General features: G+C 46.2%; 1 pseudogene; it reads left to right on the top strand.

Annotated features, from left to right (window-relative positions):
- Positions 1–228: 228 nt before the first annotated feature.
- LOC117445488 (E3 ubiquitin-protein ligase RNF220-like) overlaps positions 229–11,390 on the top strand; it is a 28,712-nt pseudogene continuing 17,550 nt past the window's right edge.

Here is an 11,390-nt window from a genome sequence, read left to right as displayed (position 1 = left end):
AAGGCGTTAAAGAAAAATCTTTAGCCATATTGGGAAAAAGAAAGGGTCAGACAATCTTTGGGACCCGTAAAAAAATTCCCTGAAAACTTCACACAACAATCCACAAATTCTCTGAAGGAAATCATTTCTTGATATTTGATAGAGGAAACGGTCGTAAATATCCTGTTAAAGACACTTTTTTAACGTCCTTCTTTCTCCCGCTCTCGTCAGTAACTAACAGGGAGGTGAATGGACCTCCACCGGCCCTTCAAGATGGACGTCTCCTCCTACCTGCCCGCCCCCCTGGCCTCCCCCGCCCTCATGGTGCTCGCCTCCACCGCAGAGTCCGGCCGCGACGCCTCCGTCCCCTGCCAGGCGCCCAGACCCTTCGGAGTGCCCGTGTCCCTGGAGAAGGACCTGCACCTGCCCTTCCCCTCCGCCTCCTACACCTTCACCTCCATGTACCAGCGCCAGGGCCCCATGTCCGGCACCTTCCCCTCCAGAGACTTCCCTTCCTCCCTGCTCCACCTGCACCCCCAGTTCTCCCCCCCCGGACACCTGGACTGCTCCACCCTCAGCATGCTGAACCACAGCGGGGTGGGCGCCTTCAGGCCCTTCTCCTCCCCGCAAGAGGAGAGGGAATCTGGGCTGTACCACTCGGCGTTCACCCCCGCCAAGAGGCTGAAGAGCTGCTTCCCGGAGACGGAGGGCAAGGAGTTTGACTTCGGATCCCCGGGAGGATCCTTGAAGGGCGGGGAGGATTCTGGGAGGAAGCTGTTCTCCATGTCCGGCCTGATGTCCGACGGAGAGGCGTCGTCCAGCCCGGAGGAGAGGAAAGAGCACGGTGAGAAGACCTGACACACACACACACACACACACACACACACACACACACACACACACACACACACACACACACACACACACACACACACACACATATTTCACATCATTCATCCAGATCTGCAAAGTAACTAAAGGTATTAAATACATGCAGTGGAGTAGAAGCACATGTACCTCACATGTGTACTTAAGTACTTGAGTAAATACAGTTACTTTACACCGCTGGTAGACACGTCTCTACAGCATGCTCATTGTAATTGGCACATCACGGACGGTGCTGACATGACACGGCACATTTACATAAATCCTCCACAGCCGCTAATGGTGACAAATTGAAAGCAGCGTTAAAACAAATATGTTTCCCTTCTGCTCTCTTCATCGAGTCGCCGGACAAAGTGTGTACGGCGGCTGGCGAGGACGCGGATGCATTGAACAGTGTCACTTAGTGATCATTAGCCACACATGGCCATTAGGCCGCGTTGGAAGTCAGAGTTTTCCTCGGCGACACAAATACGCGTGGAGGCTGACACGGGAGTCGGAAAGGAGTGACACCCTGTCAGAGATAACGAGGTGGCGGAGATAGAGAGGGAAAGGATGGAGGATGGAGGAGGAGGGTAGAGAGAAGGGGAGAGAGAGAGAGACGACAACCCTCAGCTCAATATGGCCGCCCACACCAGCCGTCTGATTTGTTGACAAATGAGTGGGAGAGGTGTCAGTCACCGGGAGACGCTCCTCATTACTACCGGGGATAATTGCCCCACCAGGCGGGGGCACGACACTCGCCTCAGTGGGAGAGTAAAGGGGGGGGGGGGTAGGAGAGTCAGGGAGTCAATGCTAGGCATGATGGGAAATCAAACCCCCCTCAGTGGCGGTCGCCGAGGAGAGCGCCTGACAACATGAAAAGAGAGAGAGAGAGAGAGAGAGAGCACCCAAAGGATCCGCAGATCAGAGGGGACACCATCGAAAATAATGACAATGAGAGAGGGGGGGGGGGGGGAGACATGCTCTCACACACATCACCTAAAGGAAACTTTCATCCCACACATAAAGGCAAGAGCAGGGACGAGTTGAGAAAAGTTTGGATCGTGTGTGTGTGTGTGTGTGTGTGTGTGTGTGTGTGTGTGTGTGTGTGTGAGTGACGGGCCGGGGAGGCGGAGTGGCAGCGAGGAATCTCAATATGGAATTTTAATAAGGACGGGAGAGGAGAGTGTGTGAGAGGTGTGTCGGTCTGACAGCGTCGGCTCGGAGCGCTCGTGCATCGCGTCCCTCACCTCCTGGTTTTAGGGGAGTCTCATTTGGGGCATGTTGACAAGGACAAAAGACGAGGTGGAAGAGAACACGGCGAGCGGCTCCGCGGCTCCAGACAAAGAGAAGGGTTTGGGAGAAAGGAAATGGATTGGTGCGCATTGGAAGCTGCTTTCCCGGCTTTATCCAATTAGATCGGAGCTCGGGCAAACTAAGAGCTTTAATGCAATTGAGCTGCCGGCACTTTTCTAAGTCTGACATACACTTGTTCCGCTTCGCTGAGTCGCCGACACTTCAGGACCAAAGTCTTAGCGGTTAAGCTTGAGATCTTCTCCGGGTGGGAGAGTGATGCCAGGGCAGCCGTGGCCGTGCGAACACTCGCTGAAGTTAAAACGATATCATAAAAACCTGCTTTTATACTTTTTAGGTTTTCTTTATATTCGATGAGGTTCTGAGTTGTGTGTTCTCCCCGTGTCGAGGGCTTCGTCCAAGTGTTCAAACTCAAATCATGTCTGAAACTGCCCTTAGGGAGTGATTTTACACACAACGTTGTTATTTTGTATCAATGGCCGACCCTGGGATACCTTAAAAAACAATTCGCTTTTTGTCACATGCCTCCACGACGAGCGGACGATAAAGAAAATAGAGAAAAGTCCAACAGCCCAACTCCATCAAATCTCATTTTAATTATGTCGCCCAATATCACACATTCCACGTGTCTCAGGGACTTCACCGCTTCATGTACAGATCAACAAAACGTGACAGATAATAAAAGGATTACCAAAGTCGATGAAATCAAGGATTCAGGATATGCGGACGTAAAGACATGATGTTGCATCGATGAGTCTCACTCAGTCCAAGTCTCACGTATCCAGTCGCATGCTTGAAATGTTGACTGATCTAAACTAGGGTTGCCAGAAACTGACCATGATCAAAATCGATTATTCGGCAGCCCTGGCGAATAATAATCGATTATTCCTGCAAGTTTACAGTAAAACAAACTGGTGGTGTGACCAATGACCATTTACAATTATTAATACTATTACTATTATTAGCATATATATATTTATATATATTTTGGTTGAAACTAAGCCATAAAAAAAAAATACATAAAAAAAAAAAGATATATAAATAAAATCGATTTTTAAAAATAATATTCGATTATGGAGACTGTAGCGAATATTCGAATAATCGAATAATCGCTGGCAACCCTGATCTAAACACTTCGACTCGCCCGGACGACTAGCATGTTTTCACAAAAGTGAGTGTTTTAAATAGTGCGATTTTAGTGATAAGTTGTATGTTTGGGACGTGTTGAGGTGGCGAAAGGAATATTTATTTTTGATTTCACCAGATACAAAGCATTGAGATAACATCTAATTTACAATGCTGACCTGGCCAAGAAGGCAGCGACGTCACACAGACATGTCAAATACAGGGAACGAAGTAAACAAAAAAACGAAAAGCAGTCACGACATTGAGCCCATTGGGACAGTGAGAAAGGTGCTACCTATTACCTGTACTACCTACCTGTCTAAAGACCTCAGACAACGTCAATTTAAAACAGGCTATCGGGCAAGTTTACAGATGTGACAGCTGACAGCACGGTTTTAACACTTTTGCTTTAGTTAAGCGCCGGTTTCCTTTCATCACGCCGTGTTTTAATTCCTTCTCCACACAGGAGAGTAATTGTTGAACAAGAGATACGTTTTGGATGAAGCATTCCTTCATGTACGCAATGCAAACGATTTGTTCACCGACAGAATGAACTTTGAGTATTTGTTAACCTGGAGTCAAATTATTATATTTGCTGTCTTTAAAGGTGGGGTAGGTAAGTTTGAGAAACCGGCTCGAGATCGCTAGAATTTGAAAATACACAACCGGAGAAAATCTGCCACTTCCTCACAGAGCCCCGCCTCCAACACACACGAACGCGCACATGACCAATGAGGGCACGAGGTAAGTTTGTGCCCCGATTGAAGGCTGACAGGCAGGTAGGCCGTTGTACTTTTTACAGTATTACGGCTTCTACAGGTGACATTTTTTTATGGATTTGTTGTCAAAGCACTTCAGATATTCATTGCTATCGGGATGTTAAGAGCATTCCATGGAATATAACAAAAAGTGTATCTCGAGCCGGTTTCTGAAACTTACCTACCCCACCTTTAAGAGAAACATTTTGACAGAAGCAAATGGCATGTTACCTGTTGAGCCACTCTTCTGAGCCCAGGTGTGCAGGTGCTGCCGTTCCTCTCACAGTTTCCTCCATTCAACAGGCAGGTGCCCCCCCCCTCCTCCTCCTCCTCCTCCTCCTCCTCCTCCTCCTCCTCCTCCTCCTCCTCCTCCTCCTCCTCCTCCTCCTCCTCCTCCTCCTCCTCCTCCTCCTCCTCCTTTGCCAGTGGACGACTCTCTCTGTCCATTTAGTGTCTCCCGTCTCCCTCGCAGACCTGCCTGTGTTTTATCAGGGCATGTCTGAGACCCTGACAGCTGTTCAAACAGCCGCGCTGCGTTCAAAGGGCAGATGTCTTCACTGGAGCGAGGCGTGCTTATTTTCCTCGGGGAGACGCGTTCCCCCGCGGCCCTGAGCTGGGACTAAAATGGCCCTTTACCAGAAAAACCTGAGGGGAACGGTGGCGAAAACACACTGTGGCCAGACGCTGAGTGACGGAGTGTGTGTGTGTGTGTGTGTGTGTGTGTGTGTGTGTGTGTGTGTGTGTGTGTGTGTGTGTGTGTGTGTGTGTGATAACTGGAGGCAGATGTTGGAGAGCCCCTGTGTTGTGATACTTGTTGCCAGACTGCTGGTCCTGGCTGTCAGAGAAAAGCTGCAGAGTAGACGAGACTTCAACAGATACACACTCACTCCGCTAGCTAGCAAACTGTTGTCGGACTCGGAGTACGGCTTATTTTATCATTTTCTTTCTGGAAAAACGACTCTGTTTTACAAAGTGTCTTGCGAGCCATGCTGACACGTGGACCCCCGATGGTGGCGGCGTCTCGTTCACCAGATGTTCGTCAGCTTGGTTTGCAGAGGGCTGTGAAATGTGTGGTTTGTTTTGATTAGCGAAACTATTTAAATTTAAAAGGAAATCTCATGTTCCAAATTCTGGTGAAACGGTCGTCTTGACTCGCGACTAAACTAAACATTACAACGGCAGTGTATAGCTAGTGTGTAACTGGACCGTGATGAAATGATTCACACACAAATTACAGTTCTGTTTATTAATTAAAGAAATACTAAAATGTATTTCCTAATTATTTAAATTGTGTGTTTTTATGCCATTAACATGTATCCGATAAAACTTTGAATTTGTTATAGTTTACACTGTCCATACTTCCTAATGGCTGGCTTTACCGAAGACCTAACATGTCAATTGTCAATTAAGATAATGTCGGGAAGGCGCTAGTGTTTTTACGTTGACTTGTCAGGGACGTTTCAAATGTAGCTTATCGTGATTTTCGACTGTACAATATGGTGGACATTTATTCCGAGTCTTCTTTGGTCAGGTGAACATGAAAGCTTAAATAGATGCAATAGATACAAATATTTAACAAAACCTCAATTAAACCAGGTCTTTAAAGGAAGCACGAACTTCTCTCGCTCACTTCAAGCGACTCGTCCAAACCGTCACCTGAGCGAAAGGAACTCCTGTTGAACTTAAATCGAGGGGAAACATGTAAGCGTAACACACGCCGAGGATAAGTGTCCTCCACGCTCACTTATTCATGGGTTGTTAGCGGACCAGTGCGGCGCTCGAACAGAATCGATTCATCTTAGCTCTGGCACGTGGGTTATCTCTGTGGTGAAGTTTGATGGGCGTAAGCTGGTTTCACACACAGCTTACCGTGTGTGTGTGTGTGTGTGTGTGTGTGTGTGTGTGTGTGTGTGTGTGTGTGTGTGTGTGTGTGTCTTTGAAGAAGGGTGTGTGTTCATATGGATGCCACTTTGATCTTAGTATATTACCGTTGTCAGGAGCTTGTGGTCATACAGTCAGTAAAATAATCAAAAGTATGCCGTCACACGATTATCAGCAGTGCATGTTTGTGTACTTTACAAGCATTTATTGTGTGTGTGTGTGTGTGTGTGTGTGTGTGTGTGTGTGTGAGAGAGAGAGAAATATGTCAATCCACCATAGAAACTTGAAAAAGGCTTTTTGTGCTGATTTGATAACATGGTTACCGTGTGTGTGTGTGTGTGTGTGTGTGTGTGTGTGTGTGTGTGTGTGTGTGTGTGTGTGTGTGTGTTGTCTGTGTGTGTGTGTGTGTAGCAGTTGTTGAGGCTGCAGGTATCGAGTGCAGCTTCCTGTTGAAAGACACGGTGTTTACATCCCACTGACAGGCCACAGGAGATCAATAGCAGCCACTCGATGCTCATGCATACACATGTAGTATCCGCTGTTATTCCCCAGGCGTACACACTCCGTTTCAGGCGGACTCGCATGCGCGCGCCACGCATCGACACACACTCGCCGTATGCCAGCACGCTCTTATTACCAGGCGTCAAACGCTGTCGCTTCGTCACGACCCGAGGTGTGTGTCACGGATGCCGCCGGCTCCTTTAAGTGTCTGTGAGACACACCGGGGTTTCGAGTAACTACAATAACGTATTATATATGCAACATTTCGGGACTTAGGAAAAGTTATTTTCAGAACCGTAGATATGATACCTCGGTTTATTATGTTTATTAAAACACAAATACTTTTCAAACCCGAACCAGAACCTTTATTCTTAACCAGTCGAGTAGTGTTAGATCAGGGGGGTCAAACTCAATTTCACCACGGGCCACATCAGCATTATGGCTGCACTCAAAGGGCCGGTTGTAACTTTAAGACTATATAAAGATGCATAAATAAATATGTTATATATATATATAAAATAATGTTATTGCCTCTGCTTTGGATTATTATCGGACAGGGTAATAACTTCATAATTAACTACGTCTGAAAGCAGAAGTCTAGGGGAAATAATTGCAAGTCTCTTCAGTGTCACAAAATGATTTAAAAAGAAAAAAAGTGAAATCTTGAAATAAAAAAAGTCTAATTCTGAGAAAAAAGTCAAATGAGAGATGCATTGTGGGACATGTAGTTTGTGTGCTTCTGTAAATCAGCCTGTAACCGTTCTTTGCAAGCTCTTGTGGGGCCGCATAAAATGAAGTCGCGGGCCGGATTTGGCCCCCGGGCCTTGAGTTTGACACCCCTGTGTTAGATGGAAGAAGTGTCGTATCGTATTCTAGCGTATGGTAACGTACCATACCGTTCTGTACCATACCGTTCTGTACCATACCGTTCTGTGCCATACCGTTCTGTGCCATACCGTTCTGTGCCATACAGTTCTGTGCCATACCGTTCTGTGCCATACAGTTCTGTGCCATACCGTTCTGTGCCATACAGTTCTGTACCATACAGTTCTGTGCCATACCGTTCTGTGCCATACAGTTCTGTACCATACAGTTCTGTGCCATACCGTTCTGTGCCATACCGTTCTGTGCCATACAGTTCTGTACCATACCGTTCTGTGCCATACCGTTCTGTGCCATACCGTTCTGTGCCATACAGTTCTGTACCATACCGTTCTGTGCCATACAGTTCTGTACCATACCGTTCTGTGCCATACCGTTCTGTGCCATACAGTTCTGTACCATACCGTTCTGTGCCATACAGTTCTGTACCATACAGTTCTGTGCCATACCGTTCTGCGCCATACCGTTCTGTGCCATACCGTTCTGTGCCATACAGTTCTGTGCCATACAGTTCTGTGCCATACCGTTCTGTGCCATACAGTTCTGTACCATACCGTTCTGTGCCATACCGTTCTGTACTATACCGTTCTGTGCCATACCGTTCTGTGCCATACCGTTCTGTACCATACCGTTCTGTGCCATACAGTTCTGTACCATACAGTTCTGTGCCATACCGTTCTGTGCCATACAGTTCTGTGCCATACCGTTCTGTGCCATACAGTTCTGTACCATACCGTTCTGTGCCATACCGTTCTGTGCCATACCGTTCTGTGCCATACAGTTCTGTACCATACCGTTCTGTGCCATACCGTTCTGTACTATACCGTTCTGTGCCATACAGTTCTGTACCATACCGTTCTGTGCCATACCGTTCTGTGCCATACCGTTCTGTACCATACCGTTCTGTGCCATACAGTTCTGTACCATACCGTTCTGTGCCATACCGTTCTGTGCCATACCGTTCTGTGCCATACCGTTCTGTGCCATACAGTTCTGTACCATACCGTTCTGTGCCATACAGTTCTGTACCATACCGTTCTGTGCCATACCGTTCTGTGCCATACCGTTCTGTACCATACCGTTCTGCACCATACCGTTCTGTGCCATACCGTTCTGTGCCATACCGTTCTGCACCATACCGATCTGTACCATACCGTATCGTAGACCTACTGTACAGTACCATCATTGTATCTCTTGTATTGTACCGTTTGGTATCGTAGGTCCTGACCAAGCGTCCGTTTTCGACGAGTTACTGTAGGAATCAGAACGTGTTGCTCTTGCCTTATTATACGTTTCTTTTTCTGTAATGTTGCGTGGTCTCGAATATCTTTCACTTGAACTAGTTCTTGTTGTTCGTTGAGCTTCTGGCAGAGTTTTGCTTCTAAAGGACTTTAAGTAAACGCATGTGTTGTCAATACTCCAAGTTACTTTAGTTACTGTTAGTATATTTGAATTCCTTTATACTTTTGGAAAGGTAAGATTTTCGAATGCAGGGCTTTTGATTTGTTAAGAAGTATTTAAAAATGTGGTTTATGTACTCTTTTACTTCCTTCGCTGCCCATATAATAACTTATCAAGTAGAGATAAAAACTACACGTCATATTGCTGCTCGTTCTGTTTTTAAAGCCACGTTGCCTCAAACTGCACTCCGCTCAGTTTCTGACCACACTGGCAGTCTTGTTCTTGATTTCAAACAGTCGGGGAGGAAGCATTACAATATTAATGGAGGCTGTGTTTGAAGTGAGAGCACGCGGCGGTGGACGGTTCCCCCCCCTGCTGTGACGGTAGTTTGTTCTCCTAATGTTCTCCCGGGGAACACGGGCTTTCATCCTGGCAGGAGGGGAAAGGCTTCTCGGCTCTTTTACCTCCTTTCCCTTCATCTCACGAGGGCTGCTGAGCGGGAGCGTGGAGGTCTTTCTCCTCATGGGTTTGGATTTTATCTTTGTGGGGTTTATACGCCTCGGTGTGTTTGTGGATGGAGAGTGTGTGTGTGTGTGTGTGTGTGTGTGTGTGTGTGTGTTCTTCTAAACGTTGCTCAGCGTCCGGCTGGACCACACGGCTCGGAGCAGACAGACAGGGTTTCTATATAAGTCTGGCAGCAGGGCTTTACAGTAGCACGGGGAAGTGTGTGTGTGTGTGTGTGTGTGTGTGTGTGTGTGTGTGTGTGTGTGTGTGTGTGTGTGTGTGTGTGTGTGGTGACCATCAGCACCTGTTAAAGGGTACACATAATGTTCTGCTGAAACTCGATCCATCACACTTCTTGTTCTCGCTGGTTCTGCCTCCGTCACCTCCTGCGGTCGCTGCTTCTGTTCAGAGAGAGATATATTATTCTGTGTTGATATTTATTACTTTATTATTATTATTATTATTATTATTATTATTGTTGTTGTGTACTTTTGCAACACTGTTACCTGAAACCTCAAAGAAATTACATTTAATGAACTTGAATTGAATTTGACAGAAAATGAAATTTTACTTTGACTAAAATAGGGTACATGTTTTATTTGCTGCTTGCTTTGGCGATGTGAACGCATGTCAAGTGTGCCAGAATAATAATACTATATACTATAATATAAGTAATACTACAGTGTAGAAACATACTCTGCTGAGTTGCAATTTAGATTTTATTTAAAAGTATGAAAGAAGCAGCATCAAAATATAGTTAAAGTGCAACTCTGTTCCTGCACGATGGCCCAAATGAGATATATGTCATTTTATTGACTTGTAATCTTTGATGCCTTCACGTGTTCATGATTTCGGTTGGAAAAGCTTTTTTTCCTTTCTACTAAACGTGCTTCCCCATTTAGATTGAATTGAACTGAACTGAGAGAAAGTGTGTATTTGTGTGTGAGAGAGAGAGAGAGGGTCATAAAGAGTGCAACCAAGGGTCGTTAAATCAACAACCTTCTTTTTGTGATGGAGGCCATCTTTCCTTCTTCTTCCTCGTCTTCTCTTTGAACACCTGATCGACTCGGATCGCAACCACCTCTGATCTCACATCAAAGGCCTTTTTCTGTTAGACACACACACACACACACACACACACACACACACACACACACACACACACACACACACACACACACACACACACACACACACACACACACACACACACACACACACACACACCCTCTGTCCCTGGAGCCTGACAAATCATTCAGACAGAGAGGACAGGGGGGCCAAACGCTGGGGTTAAACACACAGAACACACACATACTGTAGCCAGCATCATACACACACACACACACACACACACACACACACACACACACACACACACACACACACACACACACACACACACACACACATATACGTACACACACATATATATATGTATAATATACAGCGTGCGTGTTTGCCTGGTGTCACACAGACCTCATTACGGCGTGTCTCTTGTTCTCGTTGCGAGTCTCCCGGCCGTGGAGGAGTCAGCGCGTCAACGCTTTACTTCTCAACAACACGACGTCCCGACATCATTCAGCGGCTCCACGAGCGGGGGGGCAGACTCTGCGGATTCGTTATGATTTTTGGATTTGAATAAAAGGAAGACATGTGTAGGGAGCTGCGAAAGGCCTCCTCAGCCAGGAGCAGCCACTTCAAACTGTACGCCCAGAAGCAACTCGTTCAACACAACAAGACACCCCTAGTGGAACATGTAGGCTTCGTCCAGATGTCTTCACCCCAAGAGCATGTTAGGAATCTGAATACAGAGCTCTTGTTCAACGCAGCTGTCAGTGCTGACGTGTCGATAAGGAACACTGGGAATATGCTGTCAGAATAAAAGCCATTATCTCCTTTGTGAGGATTGAACAATGATGCAACACGCAGTGATATGGCGGCGTAGACACACGCATGAATACACACATACCGTTATTCTACTGTTTATATTATCTTTTTATTGCACTTTCTTACTTTGTGTTAGTTTATACAATTAATACATTTACATTTAAATTGTATTTCATTTGCAAAACTGTCAAGAAACCAAATCCCCCCCCCCCCCCCTTGGATACATCAAAGAATTCTGATTCTAAAATGTAGAAACTAATAATAATAACATGTTGTGTGTGTGTGTGTGTGTGT

Source organism: Pseudochaenichthys georgianus, chromosome 4 (genome assembly GCF_902827115.2).
Source record: "Pseudochaenichthys georgianus chromosome 4, fPseGeo1.2, whole genome shotgun sequence".
Taxonomy (NCBI): Eukaryota; Metazoa; Chordata; class Actinopteri; order Perciformes; family Channichthyidae; genus Pseudochaenichthys; species Pseudochaenichthys georgianus.
Note: the sequence above shows the minus strand (reverse complement) of the source record. Positions and strands in the feature narration are given on the sequence as shown.